At 36.8% G+C, this 20494-nt stretch overlaps 1 long non-coding RNA gene across 4 annotated transcripts in view; it reads right to left on the bottom strand.

The window, feature by feature from the left end:
- Positions 1-14065, bottom strand: part of LOC141488260 (uncharacterized) — a 32887-nt gene extending 18822 nt beyond the window's left edge. For 3 of the 4 annotated variants that reach the window (XR_012468621.1, XR_012468619.1, XR_012468622.1), the window contains exon 1: positions 31-1392. This is a non-coding gene — a long non-coding RNA (uncharacterized LOC141488260). Of the gene's footprint in view, positions 1-30; positions 1393-13440 lie in introns of those variants that run through there. The other variant, XR_012468620.1, reaches the window with a different exon arrangement.
- Positions 14066-20494: the final 6429 nt, after the last annotated feature.

The raw sequence follows: 20494 nt of genomic DNA, 5'->3' as shown, positions 1-20494 counted from the left end.
TTAAAAGATACTGATCATTAATATGCTTACCAATTTTCCTTGCCCCAGTCATGGAAGTCATCCAGTGTAGACTATAAATGCAAGGATTCTCTTGAGATAATAAGATCTTCTACATGCTCCTGTTTGGGGGTACCATTGTACAGATTATGTGTGTTTCATGTGTTCTTGTTCTGTGTTCTAAATCATCTGGGGTAGTCTTAGTCTTAGGTATTTCCAGGTCTGGGGATACAGCTGGGAGTTGGGCTGAGGAGAATGTAGGTCTGCAGCATCCCCCTCATGAAGCTCAGACTCTCCCTCACTGAGCCAGTGCAGCAGTAGTATGTGCAATTAGAGAAAGAGAGGGGAAAATCTTAGAAAAAGCTGTGCTTCTGGGAGAGAACTTTAAGTGAAATGATTAAGATTGAGAAGTTATAGGAGGGAAAAATTCTTATCTTTATGACTGTCTGGGAAAGCCCCCATGTTTTCTCCCTGGGTTGGGGGGAGTGGTGGGTTGGACAGGTGGTAGTCTTGATCCTATCTGCAACCTTGTTAAGACTTGAACTCTAAACAGTTCAGCTGAGGAGTGCCCCACCTGAGGAGTAGGGGCAGGAGACTTCAAGTGCTTAAACCTTAAAGGAAAGTCCCAGACACAGGTAAAGTGGTCTGATTGAGAACAGAAGAAAACATAAAAACCAGGGGTTGGAAGACACATTTATTGAAAGGAAATCACGTTTCAATGAATGTCTCTGTTCTGGCTATGTGGCCTAAAAGTACTGACTCTTACTCTCTTTTTAAGGTTGACCCATTTCTGAACTAGAGTTTTAGGAATCACTCTGAGGGTTTTAAAAGAGGTGAATTAGTGCTGTTATATTCTGACAAAATTTGTACAGAATGGGAGGAATTAATTAGATTGCTAAAGTTGTTTGTGATTTTAAACTCCATTCTAACACCTTTGAATTAAAGGAAAGTAGTATTATGTTACTAAGAAGAAAAATACATAATTATGTTATCAGGGATATTTAATGATTTCTTTTGGGAAAAAGCTCTAATTCCTTTTAATGTTAAGCCTAAGAATAATAATAATTGTATCTTTATTTTCGATGGAGTTTTTGGATTGTGAGTGCTGGATTCTCTATACAAGGTACTCTAAAGCTTTTATCAAACTAAACTGTTGGGGAGATTAGTTGTTTAGTTGATAGCAAATTAAATGAACTGAGGTTTCATCCAATAATTTAGTCCTTTGCCATCAGATTAACCATGGCATAAATAAGAATTGCACTGGAGTTTTAAATGTATCATATTGTAAGATTAGATTCTTGGAGAACTGATGTAGGGTGCTCTGAGAGATAATTGAATAAATAGCAATTATGTGGTTCCACTGTAAGGTAACCTATTAATGAGTAAACTGTGTGCACGCGTGTGTGTGTGTGTGTGTGTATCTATATATCTATATCTATCTATATATATATCAGTTATATGACATTCCTTTGTAACTGCAGAAATTATATTACATATAAACTATTTCAATACTATAATGTTAAAGCCTGAAATTAACATGTGATTGCTTTGAAGGGGTAATAAGGGAAATATCAAAAATTTGAACTCAGGTCCTCCTGACTCCAGGGTGCTCTATCCAGTGTGCCACCTAGCTGCCCCCTCCCCATGATTTCTTAAAGCCACAATTTGTTCAAATTGTTCCCAATTGATGGGCATCCCCTTAATTAGAATTTTTTAATTTGTTCTTTTTCTAGTTTTTTTTTTTAGTTATATGCCCATTAATTTGTTCTTTCTCTATTTTATTGATGTAAGCATTTGGAGATATAAAATTTCCCTTACATATCATTTTGGCCGTAGTACATAAATTTTGATATGCAGTCTCATTGTTGTCATTTTCTTTAATGCAATCTTCAATTGTTTCTATGGTTTGTTCTTTGACCCACTTATTTTTTAGGATTAGATTATTAGTTTACAATTAATTTTTAATCGATCTTTCCATTGCCCATTATTGAATGTAATTTTTATTGTGTTAGGATGCAAAAGGATATATTTCCTATTTCTGCTTTTCTGCATTTGATTGGGAGGTTTTTATGCTCTGATATATATATATTTGTGGAAGTGCCATGTATTTCAGGATTATGGTTTTAAATCCATTCTGCTATCCATTTTATAGATGAATTTATACCATTCACATTTATAGTTATGATGCTAATTGTATTTCCTTCTATGCTATTTCCCCTTGATTGTTCTTCTCTGTCTCTGTCTCTGTCTCTCTGTCTCTCTGTCTCTCTGTCTCTCTCTCTCTCTCTCTCTCTCTCTCTCTCTGTGTGTGTGTTCCTCTGTGTGTCTGTCAATCAATTTGTCTGTCTCCCTCACTCCCTCATCCTTTTCCTTCTCATAAGTGTTTTACTCCTAATCATCAATTCCCCCAATCAGCCCTTTTTGTTAATCAGGTTTCCTTCCTTTCCCCCCGTAAAAATTATCTTCATTTCTATATTCAACAGAGTGTGTATATTATTTCTTTTTGAACAAATTTTGAAGATAAGGTTTAAGCTTTGTCTGCCACACTACTCTTCCATTTCCCCTTTATTAGAATAGCTTTTTTCATATCTCTTTTATGTGGGATAAATTACCCCATTCCATCTCCCCACTCTTTCTTTTTCAGTGCAATCTTTTTTTACCCCTTTATTTTTGGGGGGGGGGGGTATCATCCCACTAAAGTCACCTTACCAGAATTGTACCTCTGTCAATGTGTACTTTTTCTAATTGTCATTATAGTAATAAAGTTCTCAAGAGTTACAAATGTTATCTTGCATGAGGTGATGACATACTCACTCCATCAGTGCAATGATCAGGTTCAATTTCAGGGGATCCATGATAGAGAATACCATCTCTACCCAAAGAAGGAACTGTGGAGTTTAAATGAAGATCAAAGAAAATTATTTTCAATTTTCATAAACTTGTCTTAAGTATTATATAATTTTGCTATGTCTAATATTTCCTTTCTTCCTTGTGGAAATGTTTTTTCTCTCAACAAATTCAGTTTTGATCTATGCATATCTTGGAAACAAAGGTAAAGATTTTATCAGATTGCTTTCTGTTGGGGGAAGGGGGAACAGTAAAATTCAAAACCTTGCAAAAAAAGATTGGCAGAAACTACTATTATATATTGGAAAACAAATAAAATATTTATATAATTTTAAGAAAATAAAGATTATCTTGCTATATAGAAATATAAACAGTTTAACCTTAATGAAGCACTTATGTTTTCTTTCTTGTTTCTCAGTTGCTCTTTTATATTTCCCTTGAGTCCTGTATTTGGAGGTCAAATTTTGTTTATTCAGCTCTGGTATTTTAATTAGGAATGCTTGAGAAAGTTCTATATTTCTTTAAATATTCATTTCCCCCCCCAAAAAATTATATTCAGTTATGCTGAGTAGATGATTCTTTAACTCCTTTACCTTCTGGTTTATCATATTCTAAGTCTTTTGATTCTTTAATATGGAAGCTGCCCAATCTTGTATAAGCTTGAATATAGCTCCCCAATATTTGAATTTTTTGACTGCCTGCAATACTTCTTCTGAAAAGTCTGGAATTTGTCTATCATGTTCCTGGAACTTTTCATTTTGGGATCTCTTTTAGGTGGCAATCAGTGAATTCTTTCAATTTCTATTTTGCCCAAGGGCAATTTTCCTTGACAATTTCTTGAAAGATGTTGTCCAGGTATATTTTTTAATCATGACTCTCAGTCCAATAAGTCTTATATTATCCCTCTAGGATTCATTTTCTAGGTCAGTTGTTTTTCCAATAAGAAATTTCCTATTTTCTTCCTCTTTAAAAACTTTTTTGATTTTGTTTTTTTTATCATATCTTGATGTCCCATAGAGTTATTAGCTTCTACTTACTCAATTCTAATTTTTAAGAAATTATTTTCTTTAATGTGCTTTTATACTTCCTTTTCCATTTGAAAAATCTCTTTTTGGAAAGTTATTTTCTTTGGTAAATTCTTTTATATCTTTTTCCAGCTGTTAACTTTTTCATAATTTTCTTGCGTTATTCTCATTTCTTTCCCCAATTTTTCTTCTACTTCTCTAATTTGCTTTCTAAAATCCTTTTAAAACTCTTCTAGAAGTTTTTTGGGCCTGAGACCAAATTACATTTTTCTTTGAAGTTTCATATGCAGTTATTTCTGAAACTATTGTCCTCTTTTAAGTTTGTGACTTGATCTTCCCTATCACTAATAATAACTTTCTGTAGTCAAGTTAATTTTTTCTGTCTATATTGAGACTTGGTATTTTTATGTGAGAATTGGGCTCTGGTTTTGCATTGTTCCAAGGTTTTTATGCTGAGGGTCTTATTGCTAACTTTCATTGGGCTTTAGGGTCTAGATGCTTGCTTGTACTGAAAGGTAGGCTTCCCTTCTGACTTGTATTGGGGGTAAGGGGCCTTCCTGTTATCCTCCCCTGGGTATGGGTTTTAACTATTGCTTTGTCCCGGGGTGGGGGTGGTGGCAGCTGGCGGTGGCTGCTGCTGTTGCCCTCCTATCCTTAAAAGATAGATCCTTCCTGCTAAGCTGGTAAGCTGCTTCTTTGTCATCTTTTCTCACACATCCACATCCAATTAGCTAATGAATTCTTTCAGTTCTACAGCATAACATCTCACCTGTACAAACCCCTTCCCTCTTTTGACTACCCCAAACAAGGCCTTTATCACCTCACCTCTGGATTATTGCAATAACCTGTTGGTTGGTCCACCACAACCATTTTTCACTCAGCTTTCGAAGTAATTCTCCTAAAATGCAAGTCTGACCATATCACACACACCCTTCCAAATAAATCACCTCAAAGACTCACTATTACTTAGAGAATCAAATATAAAATATTCTGATTGATTTTTTTAAAGTCCTTCATATTCTGATCCATTCCTATCTTTCCATTCTTCTTCTTTTTTAAAATTTTTTTACTTTTAGTTTTTGCAAGGCAATGGGGTTAAGTGGCTTGCCCAAGTCCACACAGCTAGGTAATTATTAAGTATCTGAGGCCATATTTGAACTCAGATATTCCTGACTCCAGGGCCAGTGCTCTATCCACTGTACCACCTAGCCTCCCCCCTTTTTCCATTCTTCTTGCACATTACTTTCATCCATTGACTCTGTGATCCATTGATACTGTCCTCCATTCCCTAAATCCAAGCTTTTCCACTCTGTCCTCCATGTCTGAAATACTCTCTGCCCTCATTTCTACCTCCTAGTTTCCCTGGCTTCCTTCAAGTCTAGGATAAAGTTCTACCTTCTGCTAGAAGACTTTTCTGGTCCTCCACCATAAATGCTTTCCTTCTGAGACTACTCCCAATTGATGCTGTCTTTATTTATATAATTTTTTGCTGCCTTTCCCAGTAGATTATGAACTCCTTGAAGACAAGGACTTTTTTTTCCCCACTATCTTTGCACACTGTCTGCCACATAATAGAATTATAGTTGTCTTGACTTATTGAAAAAAGTTACTAGCAGCTAAGGTGTTAAGAAAGGCCTCCTGTAGAAAGTGGGATCTGAGCTGAGTTTTAAAGGAAGCCAGGGAAGGGAGGAGGTACAGGTAAGGATGGAGAAATTCGCAGCTATATTGGAATAAGCAATGCAAAGATATAGATGTAAGCTATAGATTGCTATGTTTGAGAAACAGCAAGAAAGTTTAGTTGTATCATAGAATGTGAAGAGGGGAATGAAGTGCAAGAAGACATGAGTAGACTTTCAAAAAAATCACTTTTATAGTTGAGTGGAGCATAAATTAGAATAGAAAGAGACTTGAGGCAGGGAGATTACTCTGAAGGCTATTGCAGTAGTCCAGGAAAGATGACCTGAGTAAGGTCATCATCATGTAACTTTGTGAGTCAGAAGGGGAGGCATATGCAAAATGAAAAGTAGAAAGTAGAAATGTGATTTGACAAGGAATTAAATAAATGGAGTGAATGTGAGTGATGAATTGAGGATGACACTGAGGTGACTGAGAACTAGTGCCTGGACAGTAATAGAGTTCAGAAGATGGGAGGGATCTGAGAGAAAGAATGAATCTTGATTCGGGAATGTTGAGTTCCTTATACTAATGAAATCCTCAATCTCTATTTCCTAAGCCAAGGCATAGATCTGCCCTTATTGCTCTTTTGCTCAAAAAGCATCTTTAGTGGTTTTCTCTAAGATAGAGTATAAACTCTTTAGACTATTATGTTTTGACTCTAATTTACTTTCTAGTTTTATTTCACATCTTTCCCCCATCTATATTTTTCATTTCAGCTGGACTAGTCTACTAATTATTTCTGAATCTCCACATCTGATGTTACCTCCCCATTCCAAAGGTACTTTCTTCATTTCTGTTTTTCAGAATATTCTTCCTTTAAGGTCCAGCTCAGGAGCTATCTTTCCAACAAGTCTTCCTAGGTCATTCCTCACCTACCCACCAAGTCAGCTAAAAGCATGTTCTCCTTTCTCAATGTGCTTTGAATGAATTTCACCTTTACCCTTAGCACAATCAATCTGACATTAATTTACCTGTGTATATGTCACCATCTTTGGGTAGACTATAAGTGCCTTCAGGGCAGGGACTGTTGCTACTTTTTCTATCTCTATACCTCATCCTAAAACCTAATATGATGCCTTATATAAAGGAGTTTCTTTAGAATTGCTTGTTGGATTGAATTGACTTCAGACTAAGAGGTATGGTCATCAGGTAGGAGATCAAGTTCAGAATTCAGAGTGATCTTGGTAAATTTGAGAGTAAGATAAATGTAAGTCTATCACACCAAAAAAGTATGTGAAGAAGCAAAACTGGGGAAAGAATGACCAGTCATGTGTGAGTATACCAGTTAGGAAACATGCATGAAATAATGCTTAAGCATGTCTAGAAATGGATACACAATCCATGGGTATATAAATGGAAGGTACATATTTTTTGTGGGTCTCAGTTTTCTCAACTGCAAAACAGGAAAATTAGGTGTATTCTAAGATCTCTTGTAGCATTATAATTTGGGATCCTATGACTCTATGAACTATCACTGTGATGCATTGGAGTAACTATTATTGGAGTCAGATGACCAAGATTTGCCACTTATTGCCCATGTGACTTTGGGCAAGTCAATTAAACTCCTTTTCTTATTGTAAAATAGTTAGACTAGATGGTCCCTGAGGTATCTTCCAGCTCTAAATCTATGATTTCACCCCAAAAAGCTCTGAAGTTTTCATATTTGTTGGTCTGTCTTTAGATAATATTCAACAATGGTCCAGATCTTTAAACTTCAAAAATCAATATTGTTTTTAAAAGAAGGTAGAAGACAAGTTTTCAGAAGAAAAGAAAGTTTATTATTGGATTCAGATCACCAAACAGGTAGAAAGCACCTACTGAGTACAGAATGCTGTGCCAGGCCTTGAAAGTCTAAATAATCCTCACTTTCTTTCCTTCCATCGTGCTCCCAATCAACACATCCCATTTCTAAGTTATAAAAACAATGTAAGTGCATAGAAAACCAGAAATAAAAAATTAGATCCTTCAACATATAAACTAAACAAAAATTTCAACAATAGCCACAAAAAATTAAAGAAAAATAGAAGCATTAAAACTCTAAACCAAAATGTTGAGACATTCTGCATGGATGAAAGGATTAATATTTCCCAAGTTCAGAAGAGTCCTACATTCTTTCTAAATGAAGCAACATTGCTAGCATCTGACTTTGCTGGTGCCCCTTGATCTGCTTGACCTAGAGTTTCTAACAAAGATATGATTTTTCTCTCTCAATCTTCCATCATAACAGGCAGATTCACAATAGCAATCAGCTTAAAAATTGAATTATATCAAATTTTAGTAATCACAAAATTAGAGTTAGAAGAAATCTCTGAGGTTAACTTGCCCAATCCCTTCATCTTTACAGAAAAGGAAACTGAGACCCACCAAGTTGTAAAGCAAATGGTCTAAAGTTACTCAGAAAATGCAGAGTCCAATTTCAAAAGTAATGGAAAAAAATGCTGTTTAATACAGTGATATGCAGGGTACAAATGAGAGGCAGCATGGTGGGCAGAGGGTTGAACTTGGAGACAAGAAGGACTGGGTTTGGTGAACAGTCAGTCAATTAGAATTTATTATATGTCATACACAGGGTTAATCAGTAAGATATAAGAAGTTAAAAACAAAAGCAAATAACTTCACAGTTTCTGCCCTAACAGAATGTACATTGGAGTGGCTAGGTGGCATAGTGGATAAAGCACCGGCCCTGGAGTCAGGAGTACCTGGGTTCAAATCTGGTCTCAGACACCTAGCTGTGTGGCCTTGGGCAAGCCACTTAACCCCATTTGCCTTGCAAAAACCTAAAAAAATAAAAAAAATTAAAAAATGTACATTTTAATGGAGGATATAATAGGTTTGTATCTAGATCTACACTTGCCATATACAGAATATAGAAAGTAAACTGAAAGGAGAAGGCTTTACCGGCTGGGAGCATCAGGAAAAGTCTACCTCTGAAGATGGGATTTCAGATGAAGCTTCAAGAAAGCCACGGGAACTGAGACCAAGGCTGGGGTGGCTGAGCATTCCAGTTCTGAAACCAGGGGGAAGAGAGATTGCAATACCAAGGCTTGGAGGTAGGAGAGTGTATTCAAGGAGGGGCATTCAAATTTCACCTTGGACATGTGCTAGCTGTGTATCCTAGACCAAATCTAGGCCTCAGTTTTTTCATCTTGAAAGGGATTAGCTCTGATTCTTCTTTCACAACACGACTGCTATGGAAATATGTTAAACACAAGTGTACAAGTCAAACTATATAAAATTATATAACATTAAAAAAAAGAGAAGTGTCATATCAGATTACTAGTTGTCAAAGAAGGGAGAATAAAATGTGGAACTCAAAATGTTGAAAACTATCTTAAATGAAATTGGAAAAAAAATTTTAAAGATGACTGAAAAAGGGGAAAGAAAGAAAGAAAAGGAATTAGATTTAATGGCTTCTAAGGTCCCTTCAGCTCTAAACCTATGTACTGTGGCTCATCTTACGCATGGGGTCTATTTCTCCTTTATACAACCATGAAAAACACCAACCTAAAAATCGGGAAATTCAGGTTCTTTCTAGTCCTGGGTCTGCCTCTGCCAAGGTAGCTATATAATCTTGGACAAACTGCTTCATTTTCTTTTCTGAAAAATTCCAGCATTCCTTGACTATGATTTAAAGAGCTTCTAAACCCCTGGAAAACATCTTGTGTCTCTTAAGATTTCCAGTACCTAGCAGTGAGTTTAATAAATACCTATTGATGATGTTAAAGTACTCCTCAAGCATCACTCTTGTCCCATCCACCTGAAAAGTGTTGAGTGGACCTTACTGAGCTCTTCCTCCTCTTCTGCTTGCTTTCCCCCCTTTTAGACACAAGCACTTGCTCTCGTTTCTCTCTCTCTCTCTCTCTCTCTCTCTCTCTCTCTCTCTCTCTCTCTCTCTCTCTCTCTCTCTCTCTCTCTCTCTCTCTCTCTCTCTCCTCCACGTAGTTGGATCCACAGTATCTAAGTCACATCTTGGGGCGTTTTTCTTTTCCTTTCTTCTTTTTCCTTTCTTAAATGTCTTTGTTATTAGCTTTTGTGAACTTTTAGTAACTTAAAAACACTTTTGTAGTAACCTGTGAATCTTTGGGCAATCTGTGAATTAAAATCTAAGTTTTTCTTAACTCCAGGGTCAGATGGTCTAAGTTTTTCACTTAGAATGAACCCAAATCTTTAAATACCCCCTTTCCCTGAGGTCACCCCAAATGTTCCATCATTACTTTCACATAGCAGATAATAATATTATAAATGCATAAGAATTATAACTAAGTAAATACAGCACTGGAGTTAGAGTCAAGAATACCTGAATTCAAATCTAGCCTCAAATGTATCTCTGGGCAAGTAACTTAACTTTTGTTTGCTTCAGTTTTCTCATCTGTAACAACACTTAACTCCCAGGGTTGTTGTGAGGCTCTAGTGAGATGATATTTTCACTTCACACAGTGTCTGGTACATACTGTAATACATTTACTACTGTAAATGCTAATTGTCATCATCAATCATTATTATTTTACTGATTTACAGTTTCATGATGAGAGTATAGGCTAGACCAATATTTCTTAAACTGTGCTGCAAGGTATCTGAAATACTTTACATTTGGTTTTTTCATGAAGTTCCTGTAGTTTATTCATATATATGTATATATATATATATATTAAAAATAATAATTTTAGTGGTTTTTACTAGAATTATGCCAAAGTTCTTTTGTTTGTTTTTATTTTTTAACTAAAGGATTCTGCCCCTGTGGGAAATTGTATCCCCCGGTCCCTGGCTGTAAAATCTAAAGGGCAGCAACATCCTCTCAGTCACCAAGCTCACAAAACATATGACTTCCTTTTTTCCTCCACCCTCTCATATCATATCTGCTATCTGCTTTTAGTTACCAAGATTCTACCTTTATACCATCTCTCCAACCATCACCCCACTTTTCTAACTGTCACCACTCTAGTTCAGGCCCTTAAACCTGGGCCACTGCAGTGGCCTGCTGGCTGGCCTCCCTGTTTCAAGTGTTTCCCCACTCCAGTCCATCTTCCACTCAGCAGGCAAATTGATCTTCCTAAAGCACAAATGTGATCTTACCACTATCTCTTCCCACCAACCATTCAATGAACCTCAGGATCAATTATAAAATATTAGGGCAGCTAAATAGAGTAGAGCGCCAAGTCCAGAGCCAGGAAGACTGGAATTCAAATCTGGTCTCAGACATTTACTGTCTATGTGACCCTGGGCAAGTCACTTGACCCTGTCTGCCTCAGTTACCTCATCTGTAAAATAAGCTGAAAGAAATGTCAAACCGCTCCAGGAGCTCTGCCAAGAAAACCTCAAATGGGACCAGAAAGAGTTGAACAGGATGGAAACAACTGAACAACCAAAACTTTTACTCTCTTCCAACACACACTTTCTGTTCCTTACATAGAACACTCCATATCTTTTCACTGGCTGTGGTCCAGGCTTAGAATTCTCCTCTCTCTCTCATCTTTACCTCCTAGATTCCTTTAAGTCCCAGTTAAATCCTACCTTCTACAAAAAAACCTTTCCAAGCCCCCCACCTTGATGCTAGTGCCCTTCCTCTGAGTGTGCCTCCAATTTGTCCTGATATCTTGTTTGTACATGTAGTGATTTGAATCTTATCTCTTCCATTAAATTATGAATTCCTTGAGTATAGGGACTGTTTTCTGTCTTTTTTTTTAAATCCTTGGTGCAGTTCCAGAAACATAGTAGATGCCTAATAAATGCTTATAGGCTGATAAAAAATTGTTTATCATTCTCCAACTGAAATTTAGCTTTTCCTTTAATTATAACATTTTTAAACCCACATTATCATGAATCTCACAGGGATCCATAAGGCTTCACCAAATTGCCAAAGGGGACCATTGCACAAGAAGTTGCAATGCTGCTCTAGGGAATTCTAGTACAGCATCTGTGAGCCTTTATCACTTTCTTCCTCATGACCAATCTAATTTCTTTCCCAGAAATAGGCAGAATAACAGAATCACAGAATTTAAATTCCCAAGTGATTTTAGAGGTCCTCTAGTGATGTTACTGGTAATTTATTTAATACCATTTCTCATGCACAACAGGTCATCATTGCTATTGAATGATAGAGCCAAAGGAACTGGGTTCAAAAACTGGTTGCTGCTGCTTATTCAAAATGTGATCTTTGAGCAAATTTCTTCATTTCCCCCGGCCTCAGTTTTCTAGTCTGTAAAATACGATATGGATTAGATGACCTCTAATGCCTTTTCTAGTTCCATCCACAGTTCTGTATGAGAATCATCATATTCTTTCCATTGTCTTCTTGGGATTTTTATTCTTTAGAGAAGGTGATGTTGCACAATTTTCAGTTTTATAGGACTCTTGGGAGAATATTGATGTTAAAAATATGAGGGGAGATGAAAGAAGGGGAAAGGTATTTAGGATGACTAAAAGAGCCACTAGAAAACTGACTCAATCTAATCCAACCCAATCTCCTGCTCCCATTTTGATCACAGTCTAGTTGTAGCACCTGACCAAGATACTAATTTCAAATAGTAGAGGACTTACTCAATGGACTGTCTATCCAAATGCATGTCAGAATCAAAATAATAAGTGTTTTTCATCCTGTTTGATTTTTCGGTGTGGATAGGCAGATGATTCCACACACATCTTAATAATCCTGCATTTTAGGGGCATCCTATCCCTACATCAAAAGTTAAGTAGAATGGTAGCATACTTCACTTTTGTGTAATTAAACTATTTTCTATTTTTGAGGGAGAGTTGGATATTAATCTTATGTGGTTATAGATTTGTTCTCATAAATATTTGATATCCAAGGAAGTTATTCAGTTTTTGAGGTTTTTAAAAATTAATTTTACTGTCAAGGTTGTTCACAAACTAAGCTTTAAAATATGCTGTATATCATCCTATTTTTAAGGTCTTTATTCAAGAAACCTCCTTTGAAATGAGGGACAGGAGGAGTTTCCAGAGTCACGTGGCCTGCACCTTAGCCTGAGAAACACAAGAGATTTCTTTGAACTACTCAACCTTGTTAGCTATGTCCTCAGTGCAACTCTTTTATCACTCAGCAATGTAATCTTGTCCAGAGACCCTGCACTGATTGGAAAATGCTTTGAAGATAGAAAGAAATGATACCCAGGTCTCCTAATAGGATCCCTGGGCTACTGCTCAAATGAGGATGAAATTCTCCTTTGACCAAATGCAATGAGGCTAGCATGTTTGCAATCTGCCTAAAACATGGTCAGCAATAAGAACCAAGGAACAATTAACAACCATATCTCAGATTTCACAGACAGCGTCCAGGATCAAACATCTGTATTTTTTCTTCTTAGCCATTAAAAAAAAAAGGTTGCTGACTTCTGTTCTATGTCTTTGATAAAGTGGATGAATGCTAAGTCTGACTTAACTTTACATTCAAAAAGTTTAACTTCCTAGGGCTTAGTAAAATTAAGTTTGGGAGGTAAAACCCACGACTGGCTAAGGTAAAGAGACTGACCTTGCTAAACAAGGAGGAGAAATGTTTATCCAGGACTCACTATTTGAGATCCAGACTTTTATTGCTGTTTATGTTTACTCTAATTACAGCCTGAGGTTCAACTACCCAGAGAAGGAAAGAGAATGACATTTCTCTTTTCCTTATAGGACTTTCCACCTCAGAATGGAAAGAGAGCTGCATTGAAAGGCACTGAAAGACTCAATATAGGATTGAGTATCATTTCTCCTGTTTCCTACCTCTGTGATATGAGACTTTTGGACCTCAGTTGCCTCAGCTATAAAATGAAGGGGGGTTAGCCTAGATAGATGAAAAGAACCCCCTTTAAGCTATAAATCTATGATGTGTCTACCATATGTAGTTAATCTGGCTACCTCAAGATCTCAGGCTGTAAAGAAATGGAAATCATACCTGTAGCCATGATGGGGTTCTCTCAACTCCGTTTTCTTCCCCAAACACATATTATGGGCTTGTAAGGCCAAAGTCTTCCTTTCTCTCCAACTGTGATTGGGGCATAATTCTAAGGATTTGGGCTTTTTTACAGGACCTGAAGAAAGCAAACAATCCATGAGCAGGGAATATTCTGAGGCAGCTTAGGCTTTGATGGTAAATGTTTAATAATTAGTTCTTCACAACTGCCCTCCCTCAAAAAAAAATATGCACAACAGACTTTTAACATTAACATTTCCCCTATCATTTTCTAACATCTAGATAACCAACAAAACAATAGCTCAAGTCCAGATTTGTAATGGTTACTGATTTCCAAGGTATAAATGCTCACAATGAAAATTTAACAATCAGTACTTTGGAGGCAAATCCAAATGGTTCCAAAACACAGGTAGCAGGGATCAACTGACTGGTTATGTATCCCATTAACTTCCATGGACTTCACACTCTTTGCAACGAAGGAATGCTTCTTTAAGCTACATATCTACATATCAGATATTCTTGCCTCAGTCTAGTGTTTATTCCACATTACATTAGACAGATGGTGTGGAGAAAAGTAACTGATCCCTAGATGATTTTATCCAGAAACTTCTTTCTTTAGACTAGTCATCAGCAGTACCTGTCGGGGAGCCCATTTTCAGTGACCAGATCTTTTGCACATCATTTAAATTCTGCAGTTCCTCTGATAACACTCTTATGTGTTAGTGTAATTCTCCAAATTCTTTCAGTGCATTTCCTGCTGGCTCCGTGACTCCTGCCTTATTGCCCTGAATTTCTGTGATGAGCTCCTGGGGACCTGTAAGTCATCACACTGATGGTGCTGATCCTGGGGCTGGCTTTACGGGTCACTATGTGTCCAGGGAAAGGAAAACCTTTTATGTGCATTGGCCTTGGATTGACCCAATGTGATACAAAAATAAAGGAGCTTTATCATTCATTTTCATACTGTTGGAGCAGACAGATACCACAATATTAAGTTTAAAAAAAAACCCTAAAACTTCTCTGAAGAGCAGTCTTTTGTAAATAGTTTGAATAGCCACAAACATATACACTCGCATGTAGATTTCCTATTTTCTGAATATATGTGCATATGTATGTACATATGGATACATTGATTAATGTGCTTATAGTTCCTTATATCCTAAAAACATTGATTTTTCTTATAAACTAGATCTATAAGAGCCTAGATTTATAAGAATGAAATAAAGATGCAATTATGCTTTACAAATTTTTCTCATTTCATTTTCACAATCCTGAGAAGGTAGGTAGTATTATTGTCCCCATTTTATGGATTACAAAACTGGGACTGAAAGCTCACTCAGCTGGTACGTGTCTGAATTTGAACTCAGATTTTACTGACACCAGGTTCAAAGCTATCCATCAGTACCGTGTAGTTGCCTCTAGGGAATGGTATAGTATAATAAAAAGAACCCTAGGTTAGGAGCCTTACTTAATCTTGAATTTTAGTTTTGATTTTATTACTATTATTAGTCATAAGATCTAGCACAAAGACCTGTCCCTCTCTGGGGCTCAGGTCTCTAATCTGTAAAATGAAGATGTTGACCTAGAATACAGGTTTTTAACCTTTTTTTCGGGTCATGGACCTTGTCTGGGAAAGCCTTGGACACCCTAGAGGCAGATGGTGGCATGGAGGCTAAGGTACCAGTCCTGGAGTCCGGAAAACTTGAGTTTAAATTCAGTTTATTAGTTGTGTGACAAGTCATTTAACATTTGTCTGCCTCAGTTTCCACAACCATAAAGTGGGGATGATAATAGTGTCTACCTCCCAGGATTTCTGTGAAAGTCAAATGAGATCATACTTGGAAGAATGTAGCAGAGTGCTCAGCAAAGTAGGTGCTTAATAAATGCATATTCCCCTTTCATAATGATGGTTTTAAATGAATAAAATAAAACTTATAAGATTGCACAAGAAACCAAAGATTACTGAAAATAAAGATATTATTTTTTTCCATCAAGAGTTCAAAGACCCCCTGGACCCCCTCCACTAGAAGATCTTTAATGTTCCCTTCTAGTTCATGATGTCCTCCTCCTGCTGCTTTATACCCCTCCCAAATTACTCCTCACAGAATGGCAAGGACTGTTCAGATCATGTCTCAGTATCCTCATTACCTAGCAATATGCTTAACATATTTGTTAATGTTGTTGTTTAGTCATTTCAGCCATGCCCAACTTCTCATGACCTCATCTGGGTTTTTCTTGGCAGAGATACTAGAGAGGTCTGCCATTTTTTCCTCTGGTTCATTTTACAGATGACAAAACTGAGACAAACAGGGTTAAATGACTTGCCCAGGGTCAGACACTTATCTGAGGATGGATTTGAACTGGTGAAGATGAGTCTTCCTTTCCTGACTCTGGGTCTGGTACTCTATCCACTGGACCATCTAGCTGTCCTCATGTGCCTGTGACATAGTAGGTTCTTAATAAATGCCTGTTGATTGGCGAATCCTATTTGTCCCTTGAAGTCATTGTAGTAGAGATCTTAGGTAAATTATTTAACCTCTCTATGGCCTCAGTTTTTCCATCTATAAAATAAGAAGATTAGATAATTTCTAAGCTCCTCCTTTCACCTCTAAATGTGTGAGACACACACACACACACACACACACACACACACACACACACACACAGAGAGAGAGAGAGAGAGAGAGAGAGAGAGAGATGACTTAGATGAAAGGTACTACCCCACCTCCAAAGGTCTTTTTCAGTTCGGCCAAATGACTGCTGGGAATCAAAGGCAGGAGGTAGGAGGGGCTGGGCAGTTTTTCAAAATGGGAAAGAAGACATCAAGGTCTGCTTATCCTACTATCTTTCTTTCTATGAAGTAGTCTAACAAATCACTCCCTTTTACCCTCCCAGTTGAGGGAAAGAGGAATGTATCACGTAGCAGACAGAAAATTGGATTATAGATTGCACTAGAAGTGCAAGAGAAAGGTGGGAGGGAAAAGACTAAGCATTCCTTCCCTGAGTCTTTTTTTTACTCTATTTGGTTCTTATTCTCTCTTTCTGTGTTACGTCCCTAATAATTTTAGATCAGAATATTTCTGCTGTTTTTATAAAGTGTTTTGAAAAATCTTTAAGTGTTGCTAAATTTTAATTCTCTTCCTCCTTTTTCTTCTTAATATTATTATTATCATCATTATTCAATGAAGAGGTGTTGATATCTGGTTATCAAGAATAGGACATGACTGAACAACAGCCAAGGTGATTGAGGAAAATTTTCTGGAAAAAACAAGATGGAATGGGATCATTTGTGCTTGTAGGAGATAGGTATTACAATAAAATGAGATGAAGATTAAGAAATAGAGGAGAAGAGAATAGTCAAAAAGGGAGAAAATACTCTTTGAATGCAAGTCTTCCTTACTTTTAGGCCAGCTTTCCTCTATTACCCCACTCTTTTTTGCAAAATTTAACATATAATGATGATGGTGGTGATAGATAGCATTAAGGTTGAAGGTTTACAAAAGACCCTACATATGTTATCTCATTTGATTCTCACAACAATCCTGCAAAGTAGATGTCTTTATCATCCCCATTTTGCAGATAAGGAAACTGAGGCCTTGAGAGCTAAGGTTTGTTGCTCAAGGTCAGACAGACAGATTCCAGTTCAAGATCAGCCCTATCTCCACTACAAGGAGGGAAAACTCAGTCCCCCCTCAAATTAGAGATTGCAATTAGCCAGGATGGACAGAAGTAGATTAGGAGGAAGAGAGAGCTGTGGTTTGCTTTTTAAAAACATCCACTCTTTCATTGCAAATATAAAATGAACTCAACATTCATGGTCATTTCTGTTTCTCTGCACAAAAGTACAGTCTCAGGTTTTCAAGAAAACCCAAGAAGGTATTATGACTATCAGCAGCTGTGTTCTGTGCTTTCTGACATGTCACAATCCAAGGCTGATGTCTTACATTTCTCATATTGGCTGCACCCATTGACCCATCCCTAAGTTACTGACTATAGGGACTGGTGGGGAGAAACCACCTCATAGGGTAATTAAAATGTGGCTGTTTATAGGAGGGAAAATACTTTTGAGTATTCCCTGAGGCTCTCCTAAGGGTATCATTTAATAAATTCACTAAGTAATTAGAATGCTTTTAATTCTAACCTTCATTAAATTAATTTCTAATTGATTTTTTAAATGTCTTGAGAAACGTTTCTTCCACAGAGGTGACCCTGAAACATCTACTGGTCACATAGAATAAGTGAAGACTTGAATTCAATTGTAGGTTCTGGCACTTATTACTAGTATTAATATTAATATTAACTAGCCATTCAGACAACAAGCTATCACGTAACCTCTTGCTTAAGTTTCCTGGGTAGTAAAAGAGTAGATTGCTCTTTTAAGGTCCCTTCCAGTTTTTACATTCCACATACATTCCATGAGGTTTTGAGGATGGACTCAGAACACCTACTACACCTTTCAGAACCTATCCATCTATGTTGGGATGTCACTGGTCTTCTGAACATTACAAGATTTATTGTGTGACTGTTATTTGTCTAGAAGAATTTGGTGAATACGTGCAAGTAAGTGGGGAAAAGTTCCCTAACTGGCTCTAAGGGAGTTAGAATTGGAGGTGGGGGAGGGAACAAAGAGTCAGGTATTTTGGGAGAATGTTTTTCCTTGGTCCATATGTATAAATTACCCAGAACCACAGGGCCTGAGGGTGTGTTTCCTTCTTGTAGAAGTTATCTCTCTGAGACACCCTGTCAGCCACTTAGCTATTACCAATTAGTCTTACACCATTATTCTGTCACTGTTTTGAATTGGCAAAGATAGGGAATCAGGATAAAGGAAAGCCTCTAGCAAAGTATCATCTAAGACTCAACCCTTGGCCATATTTTGTTCAACATTTTTAAAGCAATAACTTGGATAGAATATGTTTAATACAATCTTATAGATAAGAATAATGAATATTGGAGGATAAATTCATTTTGAAGGAAACTTTGGCAAGAGATCAAAATAATCAGCCATCCCAAGGGCATCTTAGGATGAAATGGAAAGTGAACAACATATAATCAGAAGAAAAATAGAAAAGATCTACAAATATTATGATAAACTTTTTCACCATCAAATACAGGGGAGCTTCCATGAGTGAACTTTAACATCCCAAACTAAAATATGCTTAAAGAAGCAATAAATATGTCACTACAGAGACCAAAGATGGGAAAAATAACTGGTTTGGCTAAAAAAAGATGGGACAGGGAGAAGACTTTGTTTACCCTCCTAGTTAGATGCCATAGAGCTGCTACAATGAAGGAGAACTAGCAGCTGACATAGTTCACAGGAGACAAAATTTAAGAAAAAAGTTAGCAAGAAACATGGATTTCATTAAACAATGTTTATAAACAGATGTCCAAAGTTAGGTGACAAACAAGAGGAGGTCTTAATGCAATTAGAGACCTGAATATAACAAGGCAAATTTACCCATTTATCATTGAGATGTGGTTGAATAATAACCATCAATGAATTTTGGATAAATTTACTTTATTTAAAAAAAAAGATAAATAAAAGTAATCCAAATTGAGGAAGGATTCTCTGTGGATGGAGAATACTCACATTTCTTTTTGTGAATGGCATTGTTCTGGAACCATCAATTCTTAGAACTCTGGAAAAGATTTATCATTACTCCTCAAAGGGCTTAAGCCTGACCATCTCCATGAGAAAGACCAAGCAGATGAAAAATTTCTATTGCCTAGATTTCAACAAGCCTTTGGTTGGATTACCTATTGAGTCTGTCCATCAGTGTTTTAATCTGGGACAAGTAATACAAATAGATGAGTTGGGCCCATAGCTTAAAAAGGGGGGCAGAGTAGTTTGAAAAGACTAAGCCATCTGAGAAGGTTCAATTGCTGTAAATCTCTTTTAATTACTCTAAGTGCCACAATAAAACAAAAGCCTATCTTTTAAATAAATGATATTGCTTGTTGACCCTGAAATATGTAATACAACAATCTTCAAAGAATTAAAAGGGATGCCACTCTGAGGGCAATGGAGAAGTACATGAAGGACTTCAGTAAATCCCAACATATGGTCAATGAGGAACTTCAGCTAAAATAAAAGATATAAAGGAAATATATGAAAGGAAGAGAAGATGGTTATGAAAGGGACAGGTGATCAGTGAAAGCGTTCCAACCCTCAAGAAGCCAGAGGGACAGCTAGGTAGTGCAGTGGTTAGAGTGGCAGGTCTAGAGTCAGAAAGACATGAATTCAAATCTGAAATCAGACAAACTGTGATCCTAGGCAAGCCAATTAACATTGTTGCCTCTGTTTTCTCATCTGTAAAACAAGTTGGATAAGGAAATGGTAAACTACTTCAGTATTTTTGTCAAGAAAAACCCAACTGACGTCATGAAGTGTCAGACATTACTAAAACCACTGAACAAAAAGAAGAAAAAGATTTCAGGGGATGATGGGTAGACTTCCCTGTGATGGAAGATCTGCACAAGAATTATAAAGGATGGATAGGTATCAATGAGTTTCAATCCACAGTATTGGAGGAAATTTACTAATCAGTGAGATAATAGATCCATTTGAATATAAATTGCATGAAAAAGTAGATTCAATTGAACAAACTCTTACTAATCAGTGAGATAACAGATCCATTTGAATATAAATTGCATGAAAATGTAGATTGAATTGAACAAACTCTTAATTTTGTACATACTTTGTACAATGCTCTCTAATAAATTATAAGGACATAAAGATGAAAATGACAGCCTCTGCAATCATAGGATAACCCCATTTCTGGAAATAGAAAGGACCTCAATTCATAGTCATGGGATTATACCTAAGAGCTGGAAAGGACCTTAGAGGTTATCTAATTCAATCCCCTCATTTAACAGATTAGAAAGCAGAGGTCTAGAGAGGTTAGGTGACTTCCATCATAGTCAGGATTTGTACTTAGATCTTCCCAACCCTGAGACTAACATTCACAGTCTGTATACATCTCCCTACCTTTCTGCCTCATATCTATTCAATACAACCAGGAAGTGATCATCT

This window comes from Macrotis lagotis, chromosome 5, assembly GCF_037893015.1.
Source record: "Macrotis lagotis isolate mMagLag1 chromosome 5, bilby.v1.9.chrom.fasta, whole genome shotgun sequence".
Taxonomy (NCBI): Eukaryota; Metazoa; Chordata; class Mammalia; order Peramelemorphia; family Peramelidae; genus Macrotis; species Macrotis lagotis.
The sequence above is the reverse complement of the archived record's forward strand: the minus strand, read 5'-3'. Positions and strand labels throughout refer to the sequence as shown.